Here is a 25,441-nt window from a genome sequence, read left to right as displayed (position 1 = left end):
CATTTAGAGGTAAAGCTTCCATCTCCAAAAGCTTCCATCTCTCACTTCCTGATGTAGCCATTTGCTAGCCTTTAGCCTTGACTGCCACGCATCGGACTGCTGTCCGTGTGGGGCTGGGGATGCTCAGCCTGGAAAGAGAAGGGGGCTGGCGAGGCCTCCCTGCAGCTCTAGGAAAGATGGGCACAGAGAGGAGAAGCCTTTCAACTGCAGGAGTGAGCTTGAAGTTGGATCTAATGAAGCTGCTCTTTTCCACTCCGGCTGCTGGGGCACTGGCCCGGGCTGTGCACAGAGGCTGGGGATGCTCCATCCTTGGCAACATCCAAGGCCAGCTGGGAGCGGGGCTCTGAGCAACCTATTCTGGGCGAAGATTGCTCCGCTTGGAACAAGATGGTCTTTAGGGTCCCTTCCAAGCCCAAACACCCAGGGATTCCATCATTCATTCTACGGTCTCCGTTGTCCACTTCAGCCTGGGCCTCAACTCCTGGCGGTGATGTCACAGTGCACGCTCCAGCTAGAACTTCCAGCATCCAGCAACGGCCACAACACAACCCTTGGCTCCTTGTGCCAGCACGCTCTTCATTCACCCTGCTCCAAGCCTACCCCTGTCACCTTGTTGCCACCTGCTCCCTGATTCCCCCAGCAGTCCCCAAAGCTCCCCATCGCTTGGATTTTGCTCTCCATCCCTGCAGGATGTCTGCATTTGTTCCAAAAGAGGTATGCTACTATTCCACGGAGGCGGACACCCCGCAGCTGCCTGGCTGGGCTGGAGCTCTGTGGGACAGGCTGGGAAATTTTGCTACCTCTGCAGGCTGGCACAGACCGAGAGGAGGAGACGGACGTCGATACACAGACTGATAGAGAAGAAGCCATGGAAGTGGACGGAGAGGATACTGGAGAGCAAGAGATGGATGTGGATATGTACGAGACAGAGGAAGAGATGGAGGTGGAAACGAAAGATTCTATTGAAGAGATGGATATTGATCTAAAAGACAAGGAGGAAGACATGGTCTTGGGATGAAGACCGATGCCAGCAGCAGAACAGGCAGGTGCTCCCCACAGGCAGAGTGGGTCCCCTGCTGCCAGCCTGGGGCCGGGCTGGGCACTTCCTGCTCAGGGACACGCTAGCCCATGCACTGCATTCTGCTGGCCATCCCTGGCCTGGCCTGGGCTTGCTGTGGGCCACACAAGCCCTGTTCCAGTGCCTGGGCCACAGCCCACAGCCAGGCTCCCTTCTGGCAGCAGAGTCCCACTGGGCCAGTGTCCCAGCCCGGCAGCACATGGAACACCCTTCCGTGCCTGACTGCACTGACCGTGCTACTTGTTTTTCTTCCAGGACTTAGGGACATCACAGACACAGATGCCACCCTGCTGTACATACGTTTTACAGTTGTTGTGTTCAGGATAGAAGTTTTAGAGTTTGTTTAAGTTGTCTGTAAATACGTTTCACAGAGTTTTGTTAGATCTGTTCTCAGGTAAATAGGTTCTATAGTTTGTTGTTGTTGTTGTTACCAATATTCTTACAGTGTAAATATGTGGTGTAGTTCATTCTTGTTCCTTTTCTTCTACAGATAAACAGTCTTTGATTTTCACACCCCAGTTCTCTTTGCATTTTCTTCGGGCACGTTTGCAAAGCTGTGGGTTGTTTCGGGAACAATGTTTGCAGGACTCTAAAAAGAGTATCAAAACCGCTCTGCCACACTCTCCGCTGCTGCTGCTGCCCCAAAAAGCACTGGCTGGCTTTGCTCACACAATCACAGTTGTGGTGGCATTTCTACCACACCACAGGACAGCGATGTTTTCCCTCTTCTCCTGGAAATACCTACAGCACTTGTGGGTAGCAAGGCAAACATGAGCCTCTTTTAGTGGCCCTTGAAATTGGACATGTGAAATGAGGCACACAAAGCCACAGGCCAGCTGAACCTGGCATCTCTGAATGGGTCTTTACATTCTTCCCAGGAAGATGAATGGCAATCACTATTTTGGCAGGGAGGAAAGTGCATCAGCTAGCAATTTGCTGTAGAAAATGTGCTTTCTGCTCCTCTCACAGCCAAAACTCCTACCCATTTCTTGGAAGTCCTTCTTAGATAAGGACCGTGTTCAACTGAGTGACAGTGAAGCCAAATGGCAATGCCGCAATCAATTGTCCTGTACACAATCTCCTTCATCCACGTGGAAGGTTACTCACGGGCACACAAGAGGACGGAAGAAACCCAAATGCATCGTTGGACATAATAAAGTCAGACGTGTTGAGGGATGAAGAAATCTTGCAGAGATATGGAAAGCTGCCCTGAAAACCCAGTTCGGGGAGAGCCTGAGCTCTTTTGTGCTTCTAGGCCTGAAGATGCTCAGCACCTTTCCCAGATGCTCAGCAGGCAGTAGGATTGTGCCTGAATCTGGCTCTGGAAATGCCAGTGCCTCAACTGAGAGCTGTGGCAATGATTTCCATTGCATGGAGAGGGGCCACAGTCCTGCAAGAGTCTTTCAGCAGAGCAAACAGCAGCCTGGAGGGTGGGCAATGCTGCATCTGGACCACTGCATGCTCATCCTTCACCACAATGCAGAGCTGCCATGGATCACTTTTTCCATTTCTCCTGTTGGATATGTTTTGGAGAAGTTGTTCTAGGTGGCTTTGGATGGTGATCCAAGTAGGAAGCAGCCATTCGCCTGCTGTGATATCCTTACAACTAGTCCTAACTTCTCATTGCCTTTGGTTTGATTGGGGGTGTTTTATCTGTTTGTTTGATTGGTTTCTTTGGGTTGGTTTCTTTGTGTTTTTCTCTCTTTTGCTTGGAGTTTCTTTTCCTTTTTTAGAAATGACTGGTGAAGTTGGCACAACCAAACTCCAGAAAACGTAAAGCAGGCTTGACTTTCCAGAAATTGCTTTTGGCTGGCTTTAGCTGCATTCCCCAGGATCACGATCAGCAGTAGATATTTGCAGGTTTTGCTCTGCATCCTCAGCCTGCCCAGATGTTGTTCAGTGTTTCAGCAGTGGAGAAGACGATGGATATTTTGCTAAACCTCCTTTCAAACAACAAAACTTGGGTTAGCACGACAGAAAAGAAGAAAAGAAAATCTTCGCCAGTTAGAACAGAGCCAGAGTCCCACCATTTCCCCCTCCACTTTGCTTTCTTTTCTACATTTAGAGGTAAAGCTTCCATCTCCAAAAGCTTCCATCTCTCACTTCCTGATGTAGCCATTTGCTAGCCTTTAGCCTTGACTGCCACGCATCGGACTGCTGTCCGTGTGGGGCTGGGGATGCTCAGCCTGGAAAGAGAAGGGGGCTGGCGAGGCCTCCCTGCAGCTCTAGGAAAGATGGGCACAGAGAGGAGAAGCCTTTCAACTGCAGGAGTGAGCTTGAAGTTGGATCTAATGAAGCTGCTCTTTTCCACTCCGGCTGCTGGGGCACTGGCCCGGGCTGTGCACAGAGGCTGGGGATGCTCCATCCTTGGCAACATCCAAGGCCAGCTGGGAGCGGGGCTCTGAGCAACCTATTCTGGGCGAAGATTGCTCCGCTTGGAACAAGATGGTCTTTAGGGTCCCTTCCAAGCCCAAACACCCAGGGATTCCATCATTCATTCTACGGTCTCCGTTGTCCACTTCAGCCTGGGCCTCAACTCCTGGCGGTGATGTCACAGTGCACGCTCCAGCTAGAACTTCCAGCATCCAGCAACGGCCACAACACAACCCTTGGCTCCTTGTGCCAGCACGCTCTTCATTCACCCTGCTCCAAGCCTACCCCTGTCACCTTGTTGCCACCTGCTCCCTGATTCCCCCAGCAGTCCCCAAAGCTCCCCATCGCTTGGATTTTGCTCTCCATCCCTGCAGGATGTCTGCATTTGTTCCAAAAGAGGTATGCTACTATTCCACGGAGGCGGACACCCCGCAGCTGCCTGGCTGGGCTGGAGCTCTGTGGGACAGGCTGGGAAATTTTGCTACCTCTGCAGGCTGGCACAGACGGAGAGGAGGAGACGGACGTCGATACACAGACTGATAGAGAAGAAGCCATGGAAGTGGACGGAGAGGATACTGGAGAGCAAGAGATGGATGTGGATATGTACGAGACAGAGGAAGAGATGGAGGTGGAAACGAAAGATTCTATTGAAGAGATGGATATTGATCTAAAAGACAAGGAGGAAGACATGGTCTTGGGATGAAGACCGATGCCAGCAGCAGAACAGGCAGGTGCTCCCCACAGGCAGAGTGGGTCCCCTGCTGCCAGCCTGGGGCCGGGCTGGGCACTTCCTGCTCAGGGACACGCTAGCCCATGCACTGCATTCTGCTGGCCATCCCTGGCCTGGCCTGGGCTTGCTGTGGGCCACACAAGCCCTGTTCCAGTGCCTGGGCCACAGCCCACAGCCAGGCTCCCTTCTGGCAGCAGAGTCCCACTGGGCCAGTGTCCCAGCCCGGCAGCACATGGAACACCCTTCCGTGCCTGACTGCACTGACCGTGCTACTTGTTTTTCTTCCAGGACTTAGGGACATCACAGACACAGATGCCACCCTGCTGTACATACGTTTTACAGTTGTTGTGTTCAGGATAGAAGTTTTAGAGTTTGTTTAAGTTGTCTGTAAATACGTTTCACAGAGTTTTGTTAGATCTGTTCTCAGGTAAATAGGTTCTATAGTTTGTTGTTGTTGTTGTTACCAATATTCTTACAGTGTAAATATGTGGTGTAGTTCATTCTTGTTCCTTTTCTTCTACAGATAAACAGTCTTTGATTTTCACACCCCAGTTCTCTTTGCATTTTCTTCGGGCACGTTTGCAAAGCTGTGGGTTGTTTCGGGAACAATGTTTGCAGGACTCTAAAAAGAGTATCAAAACCGCTCTGCCACACTCTCCGCTGCTGCTGCTGCCCCAAAAAGCACTGGCTGGCTTTGCTCACACAATCACAGTTGTGGTGGCATTTCTACCACACCACAGGACAGCGATGTTTTCCCTCTTCTCCTGGAAATACCTACAGCACTTGTGGGTAGCAAGGCAAACATGAGCCTCTTTTAGTGGCCCTTGAAATTGGACATGTGAAATGAGGCACACAAAGCCACAGGCCAGCTGAACCTGGCATCTCTGAATGGGTCTTTACATTCTTCCCAGGAAGATGAATGGCAATCACTATTTTGGCAGGGAGGAAAGTGCATCAGCTAGCAATTTGCTGTAGAAAATGTGCTTTCTGCTCCTCTCACAGCCAAAACTCCTACCCATTTCTTGGAAGTCCTTCTTAGATAAGGACCGTGTTCAACTGAGTGACAGTGAAGCCAAATGGCAATGCCGCAATCAATTGTCCTGTACACAATCTCCTTCATCCACGTGGAAGGTTACTCACGGGCACACAAGAGGACGGAAGAAACCCAAATGCATCGTTGGACATAATAAAGTCAGACGTGTTGAGGGATGAAGAAATCTTGCAGAGATATGGAAAGCTGCCCTGAAAACCCAGTTCGGGGAGAGCCTGAGCTCTTTTGTGCTTCTAGGCCTGAAGATGCTCAGCACCTTTCCCAGATGCTCAGCAGGCAGTAGGATTGTGCCTGAATCTGGCTCTGGAAATGCCAGTGCCTCAACTGAGAGCTGTGGCAATGATTTCCATTGCATGGAGAGGGGCCACAGTCCTGCAAGAGTCTTTCAGCAGAGCAAACAGCAGCCTGGAGGGTGGGCAATGCTGCATCTGGACCACTGCATGCTCATCCTTCACCACAATGCAGAGCTGCCATGGATCACTTTTTCCATTTCTCCTGTTGGATATGTTTTGGAGAAGTTGTTCTAGGTGGCTTTGGATGGTGATCCAAGTAGGAAGCAGCCATTCGCCTGCTGTGATATCCTTACAACTAGTCCTAACTTCTCATTGCCTTTGGTTTGATTGGGGGTGTTTTATCTGTTTGTTTGATTGGTTTCTTTGGGTTGGTTTCTTTGTGTTTTTCTCTCTTTTGCTTGGAGTTTCTTTTCCTTTTTTAGAAATGACTGGTGAAGTTGGCACAACCAAACTCCAGAAAACGTAAAGCAGGCTTGACTTTCCAGAAATTGCTTTTGGCTGGCTTTAGCTGCATTCCCCAGGATCACGATCAGCAGTAGATATTTGCAGGTTTTGCTCTGCATCCTCAGCCTGCCCAGATGTTGTTCAGTGTTTCAGCAGTGGAGAAGACGATGGATATTTTGCTAAACCTCCTTTCAAACAACAAAACTTGGGTTAGCACGACAGAAAAGAAGAAAAGAAAATCTTCGCCAGTTAGAACAGAGCCAGAGTCCCACCATTTCCCCCTCCACTTTTCTTTCTTTTCTACATTTAGAGGTAAAGCTTCCATCTCCAAAAGCTTCCATCTCTCACTTCCTGATGTAGCCATTTGCTAGCCTTTAGCCTTGACTGCCACGCATCGGACTGCTGTCCGTGTGGGGCTGGGGATGCTCAGCCTGGAAAGAGAAGGGGGCTGGCGAGGCCTCCCTGCAGCTCTAGGAAAGATGGGCACAGAGAGGAGAAGCCTTTCAACTGCAGGAGTGAGCTTGAAGTTGGATCTAATGAAGCTGCTCTTTTCCACTCCGGCTGCTGGGGCACTGGCCCGGGCTGTGCACAGAGGCTGGGGATGCTCCATCCTTGGCAACATCCAAGGCCAGCTGGGAGCGGGGCTCTGAGCAACCTATTCTGGGCGAAGATTGCTCCGCTTGGAACAAGATGGTCTTTAGGGTCCCTTCCAAGCCCAAACACCCAGGGATTCCATCATTCATTCTACGGTCTCCGTTGTCCACTTCAGCCTGGGCCTGAACTCCTGGCGGTGATGTCACAGTGCACGCTCCAGCTAGAACTTCCAGCATCCAGCAACGGCCACAACACAACCCTTGGCTCCTTGTGCCAGCACGCTCTTCATTCACCCTGCTCCAAGCCTACCCCTGTCACCTTGTTGCCACCTGCTCCCTGATTCCCCCAGCAGTCCCCAAAGCTCCCCATTGCTTGGATTTTGCTCTCCATCCCTGCAGGATGTCTGCATTTGTTCCAAAAGAGGTATGCTACTATTCCACGGAGGCGGACACCCCGCAGCTGCCTGGCTGGGCTGGAGCTCTGTGGGACAGGCTGGGAAATTTTGCTACCTCTGCAGGCTGGCACAGACGGAGAGGAGGAGACGGACGTCGATACACAGACTGATAGAGAAGAAGCCATGGAAGTGGACGGAGAGGATACTGGAGAGCAAGAGATGGATGTGGATATGTACGAGACAGAGGAAGAGATGGAGGTGGAAACGAAAGATTCTATTGAAGAGATGGATATTGATCTAAAAGACAAGGAGGAAGACATGGTCTTGGGATGAAGACCGATGCCAGCAGCAGAACAGGCAGGTGCTCCCCACAGGCAGAGTGGGTCCCCTGCTGCCAGCCTGGGGCCGGGCTGGGCACTTCCTGCTCAGGGACACGCTAGCCCATGCACTGCATTCTGCTGGCCATCCCTGGCCTGGCCTGGGCTTGCTGTGGGCCACACAAGCCCTGTTCCAGTGCCTGGGCCACAGCCCACAGCCAGGCTCCCTTCTGGCAGCAGAGTCCCACTGGGCCAGTGTCCCAGCCCGGCAGCACATGGAACACCCTTCCGTGCCTGACTGCACTGACCGTGCTACTTGTTTTTCTTCCAGGACTTAGGGACATCACAGACACAGATGCCACCCTGCTGTACATACGTTTTACAGTTGTTGTGTTCAGGATAGAAGTTTTAGAGTTTGTTTAAGTTGTCTGTAAATACGTTTCACAGAGTTTTGTTAGATCTGTTCTCAGGTAAATAGGTTCTATAGTTTGTTGTTGTTGTTGTTACCAATATTCTTACAGTGTAAATATGTGGTGTAGTTCATTCTTGTTCCTTTTCTTCTACAGATAAACAGTCTTTGATTTTCACACCCCAGTTCTCTTTGCATTTTCTTCGGGCACGTTTGCAAAGCTGTGGGTTGTTTCGGGAACAATGTTTGCAGGACTCTAAAAAGAGTATCAAAACCGCTCTGCCACACTCTCCGCTGCTGCTGCTGCCCCAAAAAGCACTGGCTGGCTTTGCTCACACAATCACAGTTGTGGTGGCATTTCTACCACACCACAGGACAGCGATGTTTTCCCTCTTCTCCTGGAAATACCTACAGCACTTGTGGGTAGCAAGGCAAACATGAGCCTCTTTTAGTGGCCCTTGAAATTGGACATGTGAAATGAGGCACACAAAGCCACAGGCCAGCTGAACCTGGCATCTCTGAATGGGTCTTTACATTCTTCCCAGGAAGATGAATGGCAATCACTATTTTGGCAGGGAGGAAAGTGCATCAGCTAGCAATTTGCTGTAGAAAATGTGCTTTCTGCTCCTCTCACAGCCAAAACTCCTACCCATTTCTTGGAAGTCCTTCTTAGATAAGGACCGTGTTCAACTGAGTGACAGTGAAGCCAAATGGCAATGCCGCAATCAATTGTCCTGTACACAATCTCCTTCATCCACGTGGAAGGTTACTCACGGGCACACAAGAGGACGGAAGAAACCCAAATGCATCGTTGGACATAATAAAGTCAGACGTGTTGAGGGATGAAGAAATCTTGCAGAGATATGGAAAGCTGCCCTGAAAACCCAGTTCGGGGAGAGCCTGAGCTCTTTTGTGCTTCTAGGCCTGAAGATGCTCAGCACCTTTCCCAGATGCTCAGCAGGCAGTAGGATTGTGCCTGAATCTGGCTCTGGAAATGCCAGTGCCTCAACTGAGAGCTGTGGCAATGATTTCCATTGCATGGAGAGGGGCCACAGTCCTGCAAGAGTCTTTCAGCAAAGCAAACAGCAGCCTGGAGGGTGGGCAATCTGGACCACTGCATGCTCATCCTTCACCACAATGCAGAGCTGCCATGGATCACTTTTTCCATTTCTCCTGTTGGATATGTTTTGGAGAAGTTGTTCTAGGTGGCTTTGGATGGTGATCCAAGTAGGAAGCAGCCATTCGCCTGCTGTGATATCCTTACAACTAGTCCTAACTTCTCATTGCCTTTGGTTTGATTGGGGGTGTTTTATCTGTTTGTTTGATTGGTTTCTTTGGGTTGGTTTCTTTGTGTTTTTCTCTCTTTTGCTTGGAGTTTCTTTTCCTTTTTTAGAAATGACTGGTGAAGTTGGCACAACCAAACTCCAGAAAACGTAAAGCAGGCTTGACTTTCCAGAAATTGCTTTTGGCTGGCTTTAGCTGCATTCCCCAGGATCACGATCAGCAGTAGATATTTGCAGGTTTTGCTCTGCATCCTCAGCCTGCCCAGATGTTGTTCAGTGTTTCAGCAGTGGAGAAGACGATGGATATTTTGCTAAACCTCCTTTCAAACAACAAAACTTGGGTTAGCACGACAGAAAAGAAGAAAAGAAAATCTTCGCCAGTTAGAACAGAGCCAGAGTCCCACCATTTCCCCCTCCACTTTTCTTTCTTTTCTACATTTAGAGGTAAAGCTTCCATCTCCAAAAGCTTCCATCTCTCACTTCCTGATGTAGCCATTTGCTAGCCTTTAGCCTTGACTGCCACGCATCGGACTGCTGTCCGTGTGGGGCTGGGGATGCTCAGCCTGGAAAGAGAAGGGGGCTGGCGAGGCCTCCCTGCAGCTCTAGGAAAGATGGGCACAGAGAGGAGAAGCCTTTCAACTGCAGGAGTGAGCTTGAAGTTGGATCTAATGAAGCTGCTCTTTTCCACTCCGGCTGCTGGGGCACTGGCCCGGGCTGTGCACAGAGGCTGGGGATGCTCCATCCTTGGCAACATCCAAGGCCAGCTGGGAGCGGGGCTCTGAGCAACCTATTCTGGGCGAAGATTGCTCCGCTTGGAACAAGATGGTCTTTAGGGTCCCTTCCAAGCCCAAGCACCCAGGGATTCCATCATTCATTCTACGGTCTCCGTTGTCCACTTCAGCCTGGGCCTCAACTCCTGGCGGTGATGTCACAGTGCACGCTCCAGCTAGAACTTCCAGCATCCAGCAACGGCCACAACACAACCCTTGGCTCCTTGTGCCAGCACGCTCTTCATTCACCCTGCTCCAAGCCTACCCCTGTCACCTTGTTGCCACCTGCTCCCTGATTCCCCCAGCAGTCCCCAAAGCTCCCCATCGCTTGGATTTTGCTCTCCATCCCTGCAGGATGTCTGCATTTGTTCCAAAAGAGGTATGCTACTATTCCACGGAGGCGGACACCCCGCAGCTGCCTGGCTGGGCTGGAGCTCTGTGGGACAGGCTGGGAAATTTTGCTACCTCTGCAGGCTGGCACAGACGGAGAGGAGGAGACGGACGTCGATACACAGACTGATAGAGAAGAAGCCATGGAAGTGGACGGAGAGGATACTGGAGAGCAAGAGATGGATGTGGATATGTACGAGACAGAGGAAGAGATGGAGGTGGAAACGAAAGATTCTATTGAAGAGATGGATATTGATCTAAAAGACAAGGAGGAAGACATGGTCTTGGGATGAAGACCGATGCCAGCAGCAGAACAGGCAGGTGCTCCCCACAGGCAGAGTGGGTCCCCTGCTGCCAGCCTGGGGCCGGGCTGGGCACTTCCTGCTCAGGGACACGCTAGCCCATGCACTGCATTCTGCTGGCCATCCCTGGCCTGGCCTGGGCTTGCTGTGGGCCACACAAGCCCTGTTCCAGTGCCTGGGCCACAGCCCACAGCCAGGCTCCCTTCTGGCAGCAGAGTCCCACTGGGCCAGTGTCCCAGCCCGGCAGCACATGGAACACCCTTCCGTGCCTGACTGCACTGACCGTGCTACTTGTTTTTCTTCCAGGACTTAGGGACATCACAGACACAGATGCCACCCTGCTGTACATACGTTTTACAGTTGTTGTGTTCAGGATAGAAGTTTTAGAGTTTGTTTAAGTTGTCTGTAAATACGTTTCACAGAGTTTTGTTAGATCTGTTCTCAGGTAAATAGGTTCTATAGTTTGTTGTTGTTGTTGTTACCAATATTCTTACAGTGTAAATATGTGGTGTAGTTCATTCTTGTTCCTTTTCTTCTACAGATAAACAGTCTTTGATTTTCACACCCCAGTTCTCTTTGCATTTTCTTCGGGCACGTTTGCAAAGCTGTGGGTTGTTTCGGGAACAATGTTTGCAGGACTCTAAAAAGAGTATCAAAACCGCTCTGCCACACTCTCCGCTGCTGCTGCTGCCCCAAAAAGCACTGGCTGGCTTTGCTCACACAATCACAGTTGTGGTGGCATTTCTACCACACCACAGGACAGCGATGTTTTCCCTCTTCTCCTGGAAATACCTACAGCACTTGTGGGTAGCAAGGCAAACATGAGCCTCTTTTAGTGGCCCTTGAAATTGGACATGTGAAATGAGGCACACAAAGCCACAGGCCAGCTGAACCTGGCATCTCTGAATGGGTCTTTACATTCTTCCCAGGAAGATGAATGGCAATCACTATTTTGGCAGGGAGGAAAGTGCATCAGCTAGCAATTTGCTGTAGAAAATGTGCTTTCTGCTCCTCTCACAGCCAAAACTCCTACCCATTTCTTGGAAGTCCTTCTTAGATAAGGACCGTGTTCAACTGAGTGACAGTGAAGCCAAATGGCAATGCCGCAATCAATTGTCCTGTACACAATCTCCTTCATCCACGTGGAAGGTTACTCACGGGCACACAAGAGGACGGAAGAAACCCAAATGCATCGTTGGACATAATAAAGTCAGACGTGTTGAGGGCTGAAGAAATCTTGCAGAGATATGGAAAGCTGCCCTGAAAACCCAGTTCGGGGAGAGCCTGAGCTCTTTTGTGCTTCTAGGCCTGAAGATGCTCAGCACCTTTCCCAGATGCTCAGCAGGCAGTAGGATTGTGCCTGAATCTGGCTCTGGAAATGCCAGTGCCTCAACTGAGAGCTGTGGCAATGATTTCCATTGCATGGAGAGGGGCCACAGTCCTGCAAGAGTCTTTCAGCAGAGCAAACAGCAGCCTGGAGGGTGGGCAATGCTGCATCTGGACCACTGCATGCTCATCCTTCACCACAATGCAGAGCTGCCATGGATCACTTTTTCCATTTCTCCTGTTGGATATGTTTTGGAGAAGTTGTTCTAGGTGGCTTTGGATGGTGATCCAAGTAGGAAGCAGCCATTCGCCTGCTGTGATATCCTTACAACTAGTCCTAACTTCTCATTGCCTTTGGTTTGATTGGGGGTGTTTTATCTGTTTGTTTGATTGGTTTCTTTGGGTTGGTTTCTTTGTGTTTTTCTCTCTTTTGCTTGGAGTTTCTTTTCCTTTTTTAGAAATGACTGGTGAAGTTGGCACAACCAAACTCCAGAAAACGTAAAGCAGGCTTGACTTTCCAGAAATTGCTTTTGGCTGGCTTTAGCTGCATTCCCCAGGATCACGATCAGCAGTAGATATTTGCAGGTTTTGCTCTGCATCCTCAGCCTGCCCAGATGTTGTTCAGTGTTTCAGCAGTGGAGAAGACGATGGATATTTTGCTAAACCTCCTTTCAAACAACAAAACTTGGGTTAGCACGACAGAAAAGAAGAAAAGAAAATCTTCGCCAGTTAGAACAGAGCCAGAGTCCCACCATTTCCCCCTCCACTTTTCTTTCTTTTCTACATTTAGAGGTAAAGCTTCCATCTCCAAAAGCTTCCATCTCTCACTTCCTGATGTAGCCATTTGCTAGCCTTTAGCCTTGACTGCCACGCATCGGACTGCTGTCCGTGTGGGGCTGGGGATGCTCAGCCTGGAAAGAGAAGGGGGCTGGCGAGGCCTCCCTGCAGCTCTAGGAAAGATGGGCACAGAGAGGAGAAGCCTTTCAACTGCAGGAGTGAGCTTGAAGTTGGATCTAATGAAGCTGCTCTTTTCCACTCCGGCTGCTGGGCCACTGGCCCGGGCTGTGCACAGAGGCTGGGGATGCTCCATCCTTGGCAACATCCAAGGCCAGCTGGGAGCGGGGCTCTGAGCAACCTATTCTGGGCGAAGATTGCTCCGCTTGGAACAAGATGGTCTTTAGGGTCCCTTCCAAGCCCAAACACCCAGGGATTCCATCATTCATTCTACGGTCTCCGTTGTCCACTTCAGCCTGGGCCTCAACTCCTGGCGGTGATGTCACAGTGCACGCTCCAGCTAGAACTTCCAGCATCCAGCAACGGCCACAACACAACCCTTGGCTCCTTGTGCCAGCACGCTCTTCATTCACCCTGCTCCAAGCCTACCCCCGTCACCTTGTTGCCACCTGCTCCCTGATTCCCCCAGCAGTCCCCAAAGCTCCCCATCGCTTGGATTTTGCTCTCCATCCCTGCAGGATGTCTGCATTTGTTCCAAAAGAGGTATGCTACTATTCCACGGAGGCGGACACCCCGCAGCTGCCTGGCTGGGCTGGAGCTCTGTGGGACAGGCTGGGAAATTTTGCTACCTCTGCAGGCTGGCACAGACCGAGAGGAGGAGACGGACGTCGATACACAGACTGATAGAGAAGAAGCCATGGAAGTGGACGGAGAGGATACTGGAGAGCAAGAGATGGATGTGGATATGTACGAGACAGAGGAAGAGATGGAGGTGGAAACGAAAGATTCTATTGAAGAGATGGATATTGATCTAAAAGACAAGGAGGAAGACATGGTCTTGGGATGAAGACCGATGCCAGCAGCAGAACAGGCAGGTGCTCCCCACAGGCAGAGTGGGTCCCCTGCTGCCAGCCTGGGGCCGGGCTGGGCACTTCCTGCTCAGGGACACGCTAGCCCATGCACTGCATTCTGCTGGCCATCCCTGGCCTGGCCTGGGCTTGCTGTGGGCCACACAAGCCCTGTTCCAGTGCCTGGGCCACAGCCCACAGCCAGGCTCCCTTCTGGCAGCAGAGTCCCACTGGGCCAGTGTCCCAGCCCGGCAGCACATGGAACACCCTTCCGTGCCTGACTGCACTGACCGTGCTACTTGTTTTTCTTCCAGGACTTAGGGACATCACAGACACAGATGCCACCCTGCTGTACATACGTTTTACAGTTGTTGTGTTCAGGATAGAAGTTTTAGAGTTTGTTTAAGTTGTCTGTAAATACGTTTCACAGAGTTTTGTTAGATCTGTTCTCAGGTAAATAGGTTCTATAGTTTGTTGTTGTTGTTGTTACCAATATTCTTACAGTGTAAATATGTGGTGTAGTTCATTCTTGTTCCTTTTCTTCTACAGATAAACAGTCTTTGATTTTCACACCCCAGTTCTCTTTGCATTTTCTTCGGGCACGTTTGCAAAGCTGTGGGTTGTTTCGGGAACAATGTTTGCAGGACTCTAAAAAGAGTATCAAAACCGCTCTGCCACACTCTCCGCTGCTGCTGCTGCCCCAAAAAGCACTGGCTGGCTTTGCTCACACAATCACAGTTGTGGTGGCATTTCTACCACACCACAGGACAGCGATGTTTTCCCTCTTCTCCTGGAAATACCTACAGCACTTGTGGGTAGCAAGGCAAACATGAGCCTCTTTTAGTGGCCCTTGAAATTGGACATGTGAAATGAGGCACACAAAGCCACAGGCCAGCTGAACCTGGCATCTCTGAATGGGTCTTTACATTCTTCCCAGGAAGATGAATGGCAATCACTATTTTGGCAGGGAGGAAAGTGCATCAGCTAGCAATTTGCTGTAGAAAATGTGCTTTCTGCTCCTCTCACAGCCAAAACTCCTACCCATTTCTTGGAAGTCCTTCTTAGATAAGGACCGTGTTCAACTGAGTGACAGTGAAGCCAAATGGCAATGCCGCAATCAATTGTCCTGTACACAATCTCCTTCATCCACGTGGAAGGTTACTCACGGGCACACAAGAGGACGGAAGAAACCCAAATGCATCGTTGGACATAATAAAGTCAGACGTGTTGAGGGCTGAAGAAATCTTGCAGAGATATGGAAAGCTGCCCTGAAAACCCAGTTCGGGGAGAGCCTGAGCTCTTTTGTGCTTCTAGGCCTGAAGATGCTCAGCACCTTTCCCAGATGCTCAGCAGGCAGTAGGATTGTGCCTGAATCTGGCTCTGGAAATGCCAGTGCCTCAACTGAGAGCTGTGGCAATGATTTCCATTGCATGGAGAGGGGCCACAGTCCTGCAAGAGTCTTTCAGCAGAGCAAACAGCAGCCTGGAGGGTGGGCAATGCTGCATCTGGACCACTGCATGCTCATCCTTCACCACAATGCAGAGCTGCCATGGATCACTTTTTCCATTTCTCCTGTTGGATATGTTTTGGAGAAGTTGTTCTAGGTGGCTTTGGATGGTGATCCAAGTAGGAAGCAGCCATTCGCCTGCTGTGATATCCTTACAACTAGTCCTAACTTCTCATTGCCTTTGGTTTGATTGGGGGTGTTTTATCTGTTTGTTTGATTGGTTTCTTTGGGTTGGTTTCTTTGTGTTTTTCTCTCTTTTGCTTGGAGTTTCTTTTCCTTTTTTAGAAATGACTGGTGAAGTTGGCACAACCAAACTCCAGAAAACGTAAAGCAGGCTTGACTTTCCAGAAATTGCTTTTGGCTGGCTTTAGCTGCATTCCCCAGGATCACGATCAGCAGTAGATATTTGCAGGTTTTGCTCTGCATCCTCAGCCTGCCCAGATGTTGTTCAGTGTTTCAGCAGTGGAGAAGACGATGGATATTTTGCTAAACCTCCTTTCAAACAACAAAACTTGGGTTAGCACGACAGAAAAGAAGAAAAGAAAATCTTCGCCAGTTAGAACAGAGCCAGAGTCCCACCATTTCCCCCTCCACTTTTCTTTCTTTTCTACATTTAGAGGTAAAGCTTCCATCTCCAAAAGCTTCCATCTCTCACTTCCTGATGTAGCCATTTGCTAGCCTTTAGCCTTGACTGCCACGCATCGGACTGCTGTCCGTGTGGGGCTGGGGATGCTCAGCCTGGAAAGAGAAGGGGGCTGGCGAGGCCTCCCTGCAGCTCTAGGAAAGATGGGCACAGAGAGGAGAAGCCTTTCAACTGCAGGAGTGAGCTTGAAGTTGGATCTAATGAAGCTGCTCTTTTCCACTCCGGCTGCTGGGGCACTGGCCCGGGCTGTGCACAGAGGCTGGGGATGCTCCATCCTTGGCAACATCCAAGGCCAGCTGGGAGCGGGGCTCTGAGCAACCTATTCTGGGCGAAGATTGCTCCGCTTGGAACAAGATGGTCTTTAGGGTCCCTTCCAAGCCCAAACACCCAGGGATTCCATCATTCATTCTACGGTCTCCGTTGTCCACTTCAGCCTGGGCCTCAACTCCTGGCGGTGATGTCACAGTGCACGCTCCAGCTAGAACTTCCAGCATCCAGCAACGGCCACAACACAACCCTTGGCTCCTTGTGCCAGCACGCTCTTCATTCACCCTGCTCCAAGCCTACCCCTGTCACCTTGTTGCCACCTGCTCCCTGATTCCCCCAGCAGTCCCCAAAGCTCCCCATCGCTTGGATTTTGCTCTCCATCCCTGCAGGATGTCTGCATTTGTTCCAAAAGAGGTATGCTACTATTCCACGGAGGCGGACACCCCGCAGCTGCCTGGCTGGGCTGGAGCTCTGTGGGACAGGCTGGGAAATTTTGCTACCTCTGCAGGCTGGCACAGACGGAGAGGAGGAGACGGACGTCGATACACAGACTGATAGAGAAGAAGCCATGGAAGTGGACGGAGAGGATACTGGAGAGCAAGAGATGGATGTGGATATGTACGAGACAGAGGAAGAGATGGAGGTGGAAACGAAAGATTCTATTGAAGAGATGGATATTGATCTAAAAGACAAGGAGGAAGACATGGTCTTGGGATGAAGACCGATGCCAGCAGCAGAACAGGCAGGTGCTCCCCACAGGCAGAGTGGGTCCCCTGCTGCCAGCCTGGGGCCGGGCTGGGCACTTCCTGCTCAGGGACACGCTAGCCCATGCACTGCATTCTGCTGGCCATCCCTGGCCTGGCCTGGGCTTGCTGTGGGCCACACAAGCCCTGTTCCAGTGCCTGGGCCACAGCCCACAGCCAGGCTCCCTTCTGGCAGCAGAGTCCCACTGGGCCAGTGTCCCAGCCCGGCAGCACATGGAACACCCTTCCGTGCCTGACTGCACTGACCGTGCTACTTGTTTTTCTTCCAGGACTTAGGGACATCACAGACACAGATGCCACCCTGCTGTACATACGTTTTACAGTTGTTGTGTTCAGGATAGAAGTTTTAGAGTTTGTTTAAGTTGTCTGTAAATACGTTTCACAGAGTTTTGTTAGATCTGTTCTCAGGTAAATAGGTTCTATAGTTTGTTGTTGTTGTTGTTACCAATATTCTTACAGTGTAAATATGTGGTGTAGTTCATTCTTGTTCCTTTTCTTCTACAGATAAACAGTCTTTGATTTTCACACCCCAGTTCTCTTTGCATTTTCTTCGGGCACGTTTGCAAAGCTGTGGGTTGTTTCGGGAACAATGTTTGCAGGACTCTAAAAAGAGTATCAAAACCGCTCTGCCACACTCTCCGCTGCTGCTGCTGCCCCAAAAAGCACTGGCTGGCTTTGCTCACACAATCACAGTTGTGGTGGCATTTCTACCACACCACAGGACAGCGATGTTTTCCCTCTTCTCCTGGAAATACCTACAGCACTTGTGGGTAGCAAGGCAAACATGAGCCTCTTTTAGTGGCCCTTGAAATTGGACATGTGAAATGAGGCACACAAAGCCACAGGCCAGCTGAACCTGGCATCTCTGAATGGGTCTTTACATTCTTCCCAGGAAGATGAATGGCAATCACTATTTTGGCAGGGAGGAAAGTGCATCAGCTAGCAATTTGCTGTAGAAAATGTGCTTTCTGCTCCTCTCACAGCCAAAACTCCTACCCATTTCTTGGAAGTCCTTCTTAGATAAGGACCGTGTTCAACTGAGTGACAGTGAAGCCAAATGGCAATGCCGCAATCAATTGTCCTGTACACAATCTCCTTCATCCACGTGGAAGGTTACTCACGGGCACACAAGAGGACGGAAGAAACCCAAATGCATCGTTGGACATAATAAAGTCAGACGTGTTGAGGGCTGAAGAAATCTTGCAGAGATATGGAAAGCTGCCCTGAAAACCCAGTTCGGGGAGAGCCTGAGCTCTTTTGTGCTTCTAGGCCTGAAGATGCTCAGCACCTTTCCCAGATGCTCAGCAGGCAGTAGGATTGTGCCTGAATCTGGCTCTGGAAATGCCAGTGCCTCAACTGAGAGCTGTGGCAATGATTTCCATTGCATGGAGAGGGGCCACAGTCCTGCAAGAGTCTTTCAGCAGAGCAAACAGCAGCCTGGAGGGTGGGCAATGCTGCATCTGGACCACTGCATGCTCATCCTTCACCACAATGCAGAGCTGCCATGGATCACTTTTTCCATTTCTCCTGTTGGATATGTTTTGGAGAAGTTGTTCTAGGTGGCTTTGGATGGTGATCCAAGTAGGAAGCAGCCATTCGCCTGCTGTGATATCCTTACAACTAGTCCTAACTTCTCATTGCCTTTGGTTTGATTGGGGGTGTTTTATCTGTTTGTTTGATTGGTTTCTTTGGGTTGGTTTCTTTGTGTTTTTCTCTCTTTTGCTTGGAGTTTCTTTTCCTTTTTTAGAAATGACTGGTGAAGTTGGCACAACCAAACTCCAGAAAACGTAAAGCAGGCTTGACTTTCCAGAAATTGCTTTTGGCTGGCTTTAGCTGCATTCCCCAGGATCACGATCAGCAGTAGATATTTGCAGGTTTTGCTCTGCATCCTCAGCCTGCCCAGATGTTGTTCAGTGTTTCAGCAGTGGAGAAGACGATGGATATTTTGCTAAACCTCCTTTCAAACAACAAAACTTGGGTTAGCACGACAGAAAAGAAGAAAAGAAAATCTTCGCCAGTTAGAACAGAGCCAGAGTCCCACCATTTCCCCCTCCACTTTTCTTTCTTTTCTACATTTAGAGGTAAAGCTTCCATCTCCAAAAGCTTCCATCTCTCACTTCCTGATGTAGCCATTTGCTAGCCTTTAGCCTTGACTGCCACGCATCGGACTGCTGTCCGTGTGGGGCTGGGGATGCTCAGCCTGGAAAGAGAAGGGGGCTGGCGAGGCCTCCCTGCAGCTCTAGGAAAGATGGGCACAGAGAGGAGAAGCCTTTCAACTGCAGGAGTGAGCTTGAAGTTGGATCTAATGAAGCTGCTCTTTTCCACTCCGGCTGCTGGGGCACTGGCCCGGGCTGTGCACAGAGGCTGGGGATGCTCCATCCTTGGCAACATCCAAGGCCAGCTGGGAGCGGGGCTCTGAGCAACCTATTCTGGGCGAAGATTGCTCCGCTTGGAACAAGATGGTCTTTAGGGTCCCTTCCAAGCCCAAACACCCAGGGATTCCATCATTCATTCTACGGTCTCCGTTGTCAACTTCAGCCTGGGCCTCAACTCCTGGCGGTGATGTCACAGTGCACGCTCCAGCTAGAACTTCCAGCATCCAGCAACGGCCACAACACAACCCTTGGCTCCTTGTGCCAGCACGCTCTTCATTCACCCTGCTCCAAGCCTACCCCTGTCACCTTGTTGCCACCTGCTCCCTGATTCCCCCAGCAGTCCCCAAAGCTCCCCATCGCTTGGATTTTGCTCTCCATCCCTGCAGGATGTCTGCATTTGTTCCAAAAGAGGTATGCTACTATTCCACGGAGGCGGACACCCCGCAGCTGCCTGGCTGGGCTGGAGCTCTGTGGGACAGGCTGGGAAATTTTGCTACCTCTGCAGGCTGGCACAGACGGAGAGGAGGAGACGGACGTCGATACACAGACTGATAGAGAAGAAGCCATGGAAGTGGACGGAGAGGATACTGGAGAGCAAGAGATGGATGTGGATATGTACGAGACAGAGGAAGAGATGGAGGTGGAAACGAAAGATTCTATTGAAGAGATGGATATTGATCTAAAAGACAAGGAGGAAGACATGGTCTTGGGATGAAGACCGATGCCAGCAGCAGAACAGGCAGGTGCTCCCCACAGGCAGAGTGGGTCCCCTGCTGCCAGCCTGGGGCCGGGCTGGGCACTTCCTGCTCAGGGACACGCTAGCCCATGCACTGCATTCTGCTGGCCATCCCTGGCCTGGCCTGGGCTTGCTGTGGGCCACACAAGCCCTGTTCCAGTGCCTGGGCCACAGCCCACAGCCAGGCTCCCTTCTGGCAGCAGAGTCCCACTGGGCCAGTGTCCCAGCCCGGCAGCACATGGAACACCCTTCCGTGCCTGACTGCACTGACCGTGCTACTTGTTTTTCTTCCAGGACTTAGGGACATCACAGACACAGATGCCACCCTGCTGTACATACGTTTTACAGTTGTTGTGTTCAGGATAGAAGTTTTAGAGTTTGTTTAAGTTGTCTGTAAATATGTTTCACAGAGTTTTGTTAGATCTGTTCTCAGGTAAATAGGTTCTATAGTTTGTTGTTGTTGTTGTTACCAATATTCTTACAGTGTAAATATGTGGTGTAGTTCATTCTTGTTCCTTTTCTTCTACAGATAAACAGTCTTTGATTTTCACACCCCAGTTCTCTTTGCATTTTCTTCGGGCACGTTTGCAAAGCTGTGGGTTGTTTCGGGAACAATGTTTGCAGGACTCTAAAAAGAGTATCAAAACCGCTCTGCCACACTCTCAGCTGCTGCTGCTGCCCCAAAAAGCACTGGCTGGCTTTGCTCACACAATCACAGTTGTGGTGGCATTTCTACCACACCACAGGACAGCAATGTTTTCCCTCTTCTCCTGGAAATACCTACAGCACTTGTGGGTAGCAAGGCAAACATGAGCCTCTTTTAGTGGCCCTTGAAATTGGACATGTGAAATGAGGTACACAAAGCCACAGGCCAGCTGAACCTGGCATCTCTGAATGGGTCTTTACATTCTTCCCAGGAAGATGAATGGCAATCACTATTTTGGCAGGGAGGAAAGTGCATCAGCTAGCAATTTGCTGTAGAAAATGTGCTTTCTGCTCCTCTCACAGCCAAAACTCCTACCCATTTCTTGGAAGTCCTTCTTAGATAAGGACCGTGTTCAACTGAGTGACAGTGAAGCCAAATGGCAATGCCGCAATCAATTGTCCTGTACACAATCTCCTTCATCCACGTGGAAGGTTACTCACGGGCACACAAGAGGACGGAAGAAACCCAAATGCATCGTTGGACATAATAAAGTCAGACGTGTTGAGGGATGAAGAAATCTTGCAGAGATATGGAAAGCTGCCCTGAAAACCCAGTTCGGGGAGAGCCTGAGCTCTTTTGTGCTTCTAGGCCTGAAGATGCTCAGCACCTTTCCCAGATGCTCAGCAGGCAGTAGGATTGTGCCTGAATCTGGCTCTGGAAATGCCAGTGCCTCAACTGAGAGCTGTGGCAATGATTTCCATTGCATGGAGAGGGGCCACAGTCCTGCAAGAGTCTTTCAGCAGAGCAAACAGCAGCCTGGAGGGTGGGCAATCTGGACCACTGCATGCTCATCCTTCACCACAATGCAGAGCTGCCATGGATCACTTTTTCCATTTCTCCTGTTGGATATGTTTTGGAGAAGTTGTTCTAGGTGGCTTTGGATGGTGATCCAAGTAGGAAGCAGCCATTCGCCTGCTGTGATATCCTTACAACTAGTCCTAACTTCTCATTGCCTTTGGTTTGATTGGGGGTGTTTTATCTGTTTGTTTGATTGGTTTCTTTGGGTTGGTTTCTTTGTGTTTTTCTCTCTTTTGCTTGGAGTTTCTTTTCCTTTTTTAGAAATGACTGGTGAAGTTGGCACAACCAAACTCCAGAAAACGTAAAGCAGGCTTGACTTTCCAGAAATTGCTTTTGGCTGGCTTTAGCTGCATTCCCCAGGATCACGATCAGCAGTAGATATTTGCAGGTTTTGCTCTGCATCCTCAGCCTGCCCAGGTGTTGTTCAGTGTTTCAGCAGTGGAGAAGACGATGGATATTTTGCTAAACCTCCTTTCAAACAACAAAACTTGGGTTAGCACGACAGAAAAGAAGAAAAGAAAATCTTCGCCAGTTAGAACAGAGCCAGAGTCCCACCATTTCCCCCTCCACTTTTCTTTCTTTTCTACATTTAGAGGTAAAGCTTCCATCTCCAAAAGCTTCCATCTCTCACTTCCTGATGTAGCCATTTGCTAGCCTTTAGCCTTGACTGACACGCATCGGACTGCTGTCCGTGTGGGGCTGGGGATGCTCAGCCTGGAAAGAGAAGGGGGCTGGCGAGGCCTCCCTGCAGCTCTAGGAAAGATGGGCACAGAGAGGAGAAGCCTTTCAACTGCAGGAGTGAGCTTGAAGTTGGATCTAATGAAGCTGCTCTTTTCCACTCCGGCTGCTGGGGCACTGGCCCGGGCTGTGCACAGAGGCTGGGGATGCTCCATCCTTGGCAACATCCAAGGCCAGCTGGGAGCGGGGCTCTGAGCAACCTATTCTGGGCGAAGATTGCTCCGCTTGGAACAAGATGGTCTTTAGGGTCCCTTCCAAGCCCAAACACCCAGGGATTCCATCATTCATTCTACGGTCTCCGTTGTCCACTTCAGCCTGGGCCTCAACTCCTGGCGGTGATGTCACAGTGCACGCTCCAGCTAGAACTTCCAGCATCCAGCAACGGCCACAACACAACCCTTGGCTCCTTGTGCCAGCACGCTCTTCATTCACCCTGCTCCAAGCCTACCCCTGTCACCTTGTTGCCACCTGCTCCCTGATTCCCCCAGCAGTCCCCAAAGCTCCCCATCGCTTGGATTTTGCTCTCCATCCCTGCAGGATGTCTGCATTTGTTCCAAAAGAGGTATGCTACTATTCCACGGAGGCGGACACCCCGCAGCTGCCTGGCTGGGCTGGAGCTCTGTGGGACAGGCTGGGAAATTTTGCTACCTCTGCAGGCTGGCACAGACGGAGAGGAGGAGACGGACGTCGATACACAGACTGATAGAGAAGAAGCCATGGAAGTGGACGGAGAGGATACTGGAGAGCAAGAGATGGATGTGGATATGTACGAGACAGAGGAAGAGATGGAGGTGGAAACGAAAGATTCTATTGAAGAGATGGATATTGATCTAAAAGACAAGGAGGAAGACATGGTCTTGGGATGAAGACCGATGCCAGCAGCAGAACAGGCAGGTGCTCCCCACAGGCAGAGTGGGTCCCCTGCTGCCAGCCTGGGGCCGGGCTGGGCACTTCCTGCTCAGGGACACGCTAGCCCATGCACTGGATTCTGCTGGCCATCCCTGGCCTGGCCTGGGCTTGCTGTGGGCCACACAAGCCCTGTTCCAGTGCCTGGGCCACAGCCCACAGCCAGGCTCCCTTCTGGCAGCAGAGTCCCACTGGGCCAGTGTCCCAGCCCGGCAGCACATGGAACACCCTTCCGTGCCTGACTGCACTGACCGTGCTACTTGTTTTTCTTCCAGGACTTAGGGACATCACAGACACAGATGCCACCCTGCTGTACATACGTTTTACAGTTGTTGTGTTCAGGATAGAAGTTTTAGAGTTTGTTTAAGTTGTCTGTAAATACGTTTCACAGAGTTTTGTTAGATCTGTTCTCAGGTAAATAGGTTCTATAGTTTGTTGTTGTTGTTGTTACCAATATTCTTACAGTGTAAATATGTGGTGTAGTTCATTCTTGTTCCTTTTCTTCTACAGATAAACAGTCTTTGATTTTCACACCCCAGTTCTCTTTGCATTTTCTTCGGGCACGTTTGCAAAGCTGTGGGTTGTTTCGGGAACAATGTTTGCAGGACTCTAAAAAGAGTATCAAAACCGCTCTGCCACACTCTCAGCTGCTGCTGCTGCCCCAAAAAGCACTGGCTGGCTTTGCTCACACAATCACAGTTGTGGTGGCATTTCTACCACACCACAGGACAGCAATGTTTTCCCTCTTCTCCTGGAAATACCTACAGCACTTGTGGGTAGCAAGGCAAACATGAGCCTCTTTTAGTGGCCCTTGAAATTGGACATGTGAAATGAGGTACACAAAGCCACAGGCCAGCTGAACCTGGCATCTCTGAATGGGTCTTTACATTCTTCCCAGGAAGATGAATGGCAATCACTATTTTGGCAGGGAGGAAAGTGCATCAGCTAGCAATTTGCTGTAGAAAATGTGCTTTCTGCTCCTCTCACAGCCAAAACTCCTACCCATTTCTTGGAAGTCCTTCTTAGATAAGGACCGTGTTCAACTGAGTGACAGTGAAGCCAAATGGCAATGCCGCAATCAATTGTCCTGTACACAATCTCCTTCATCCACGTGGAAGGTTACTCACGGGCACACAAGAGGACGGAAGAAACCCAAATGCATCGTTGGACATAATAAAGTCAGACGTGTTGAGGGATGAAGAAATCTTGCAGAGATATGGAAAGCTGCCCTGAAAACCCAGTTCGGGGAGAGCCTGAGCTCTTTTGTGCTTCTAGGCCTGAAGATGCTCAGCACCTTTCCCAGATGCTCAGCAGGCAGTAGGATTGTGCCTGAATCTGGCTCTGGAAATGCCAGTGCCTCAACTGAGAGCTGTGGCAATGATTTCCATTGCATGGAGAGGGGCCACAGTCCTGCAAGAGTCTTTCAGCAGAGCAAACAGCAGCCTGGAGGGTGGGCAATCTGGACCACTGCATGCTCATCCTTCACCACAACGCAGAGCTGCCATGGATCACTTTTTCCATTTCTCCTGTTGGATATGTTTTGGAGAAGTTGTTCTAGGTGGCTTTGGATGGTGATCCAAGTAGGAAGCAGCCATTCGCCTGCTGTGATATCCTTACAACTAGTCCTAACTTCTCATTGCCTTTGGTTTGATTGGGGGTGTTTTATCTGTTTGTTTGATTGGTTTCTTTGGGTTGGTTTCTTTGTGTTTTTCTCTCTTTTGCTTGGAGTTTCTTTTCCTTTTTTAGAAATGACTGGTGAAGTTGGCACAACCAAACTCCAGAAAACGTAAAGCAGGCTTGACTTTCCAGAAATTGCTTTTGGCTGGCTTTAGCTGCATTCCCCAGGATCACGATCAGCAGTAGATATTTGCAGGTTTTGCTCTGCATCCTCAGCCTGCCCAGATGTTGTTCAGTGTTTCAGCAGTGGAGAAGACGATGGATATTTTGCTAAACCTCCTTTCAAACAACAAAACTTGGGTTAGCACGACAGAAAAGAAGAAAAGAAAATCTTCGCCAGTTAGAACAGAGCCAGAGTCCCACCATTTCCCCCTCCACTTTGCTTTCTTTTCTACATTTAGAGGTAAAGCTTCCATCTCCAAAAGCTTCCATCTCTCACTTCCTGATGTAGCCATTTGCTAGCCTTTAGCCTTGACTGCCACGCATCGGACTGCTGTCCGTGTGGGGCTGGGGATGCTCAGCCTGGAAAGAGAAGGGGGCTGGCGAGGCCTCCCTGCAGCTCTAGGAAAGATGGGCACAGAGAGGAGAAGCCTTTCAACTGCAGGAGTGAGCTTGAAGTTGGATCTAATGAAGCTGCTCTTTTCCACTCCGGCTGCTGGGGCACTGGCCCGGGCTGTGCACAGAGGCTGGGGATGCTCCATCCTTGGCAACATCCAAGGCCAGCTGGGAGCGGGGCTCTGAGCAACCTATTCTGGGCGAAGATTGCTC

The 25,441-nt window shown here is 50.3% G+C and overlaps 1 long non-coding RNA gene across 1 annotated transcript; it reads left to right on the top strand.

The window, feature by feature from the left end:
* The first annotated feature begins 3,677 nt into the window (after positions 1–3,677).
* On the top strand, positions 3,678–7,863 carry LOC147646974 (uncharacterized). Its single transcript, XR_015281678.1, has 2 exons — positions 3,678–3,850; positions 3,945–7,863. It is a non-coding gene; the product is annotated as an uncharacterized LOC147646974 (long non-coding RNA).
* The last annotated feature ends 17,578 nt before the right edge of the window (positions 7,864–25,441 follow it).

The sequence above is a fragment of the Cyanistes caeruleus genome, unplaced genomic scaffold (genome assembly GCF_971803275.1).
Source record: "Cyanistes caeruleus unplaced genomic scaffold, bCyaCae1.hap1.1 HAP1_SCAFFOLD_69, whole genome shotgun sequence".
In the NCBI taxonomy this organism is placed as follows: Eukaryota; Metazoa; Chordata; class Aves; order Passeriformes; family Paridae; genus Cyanistes; species Cyanistes caeruleus.
Note: the sequence above shows the minus strand (reverse complement) of the source record. Positions and strands in the feature narration are given on the sequence as shown.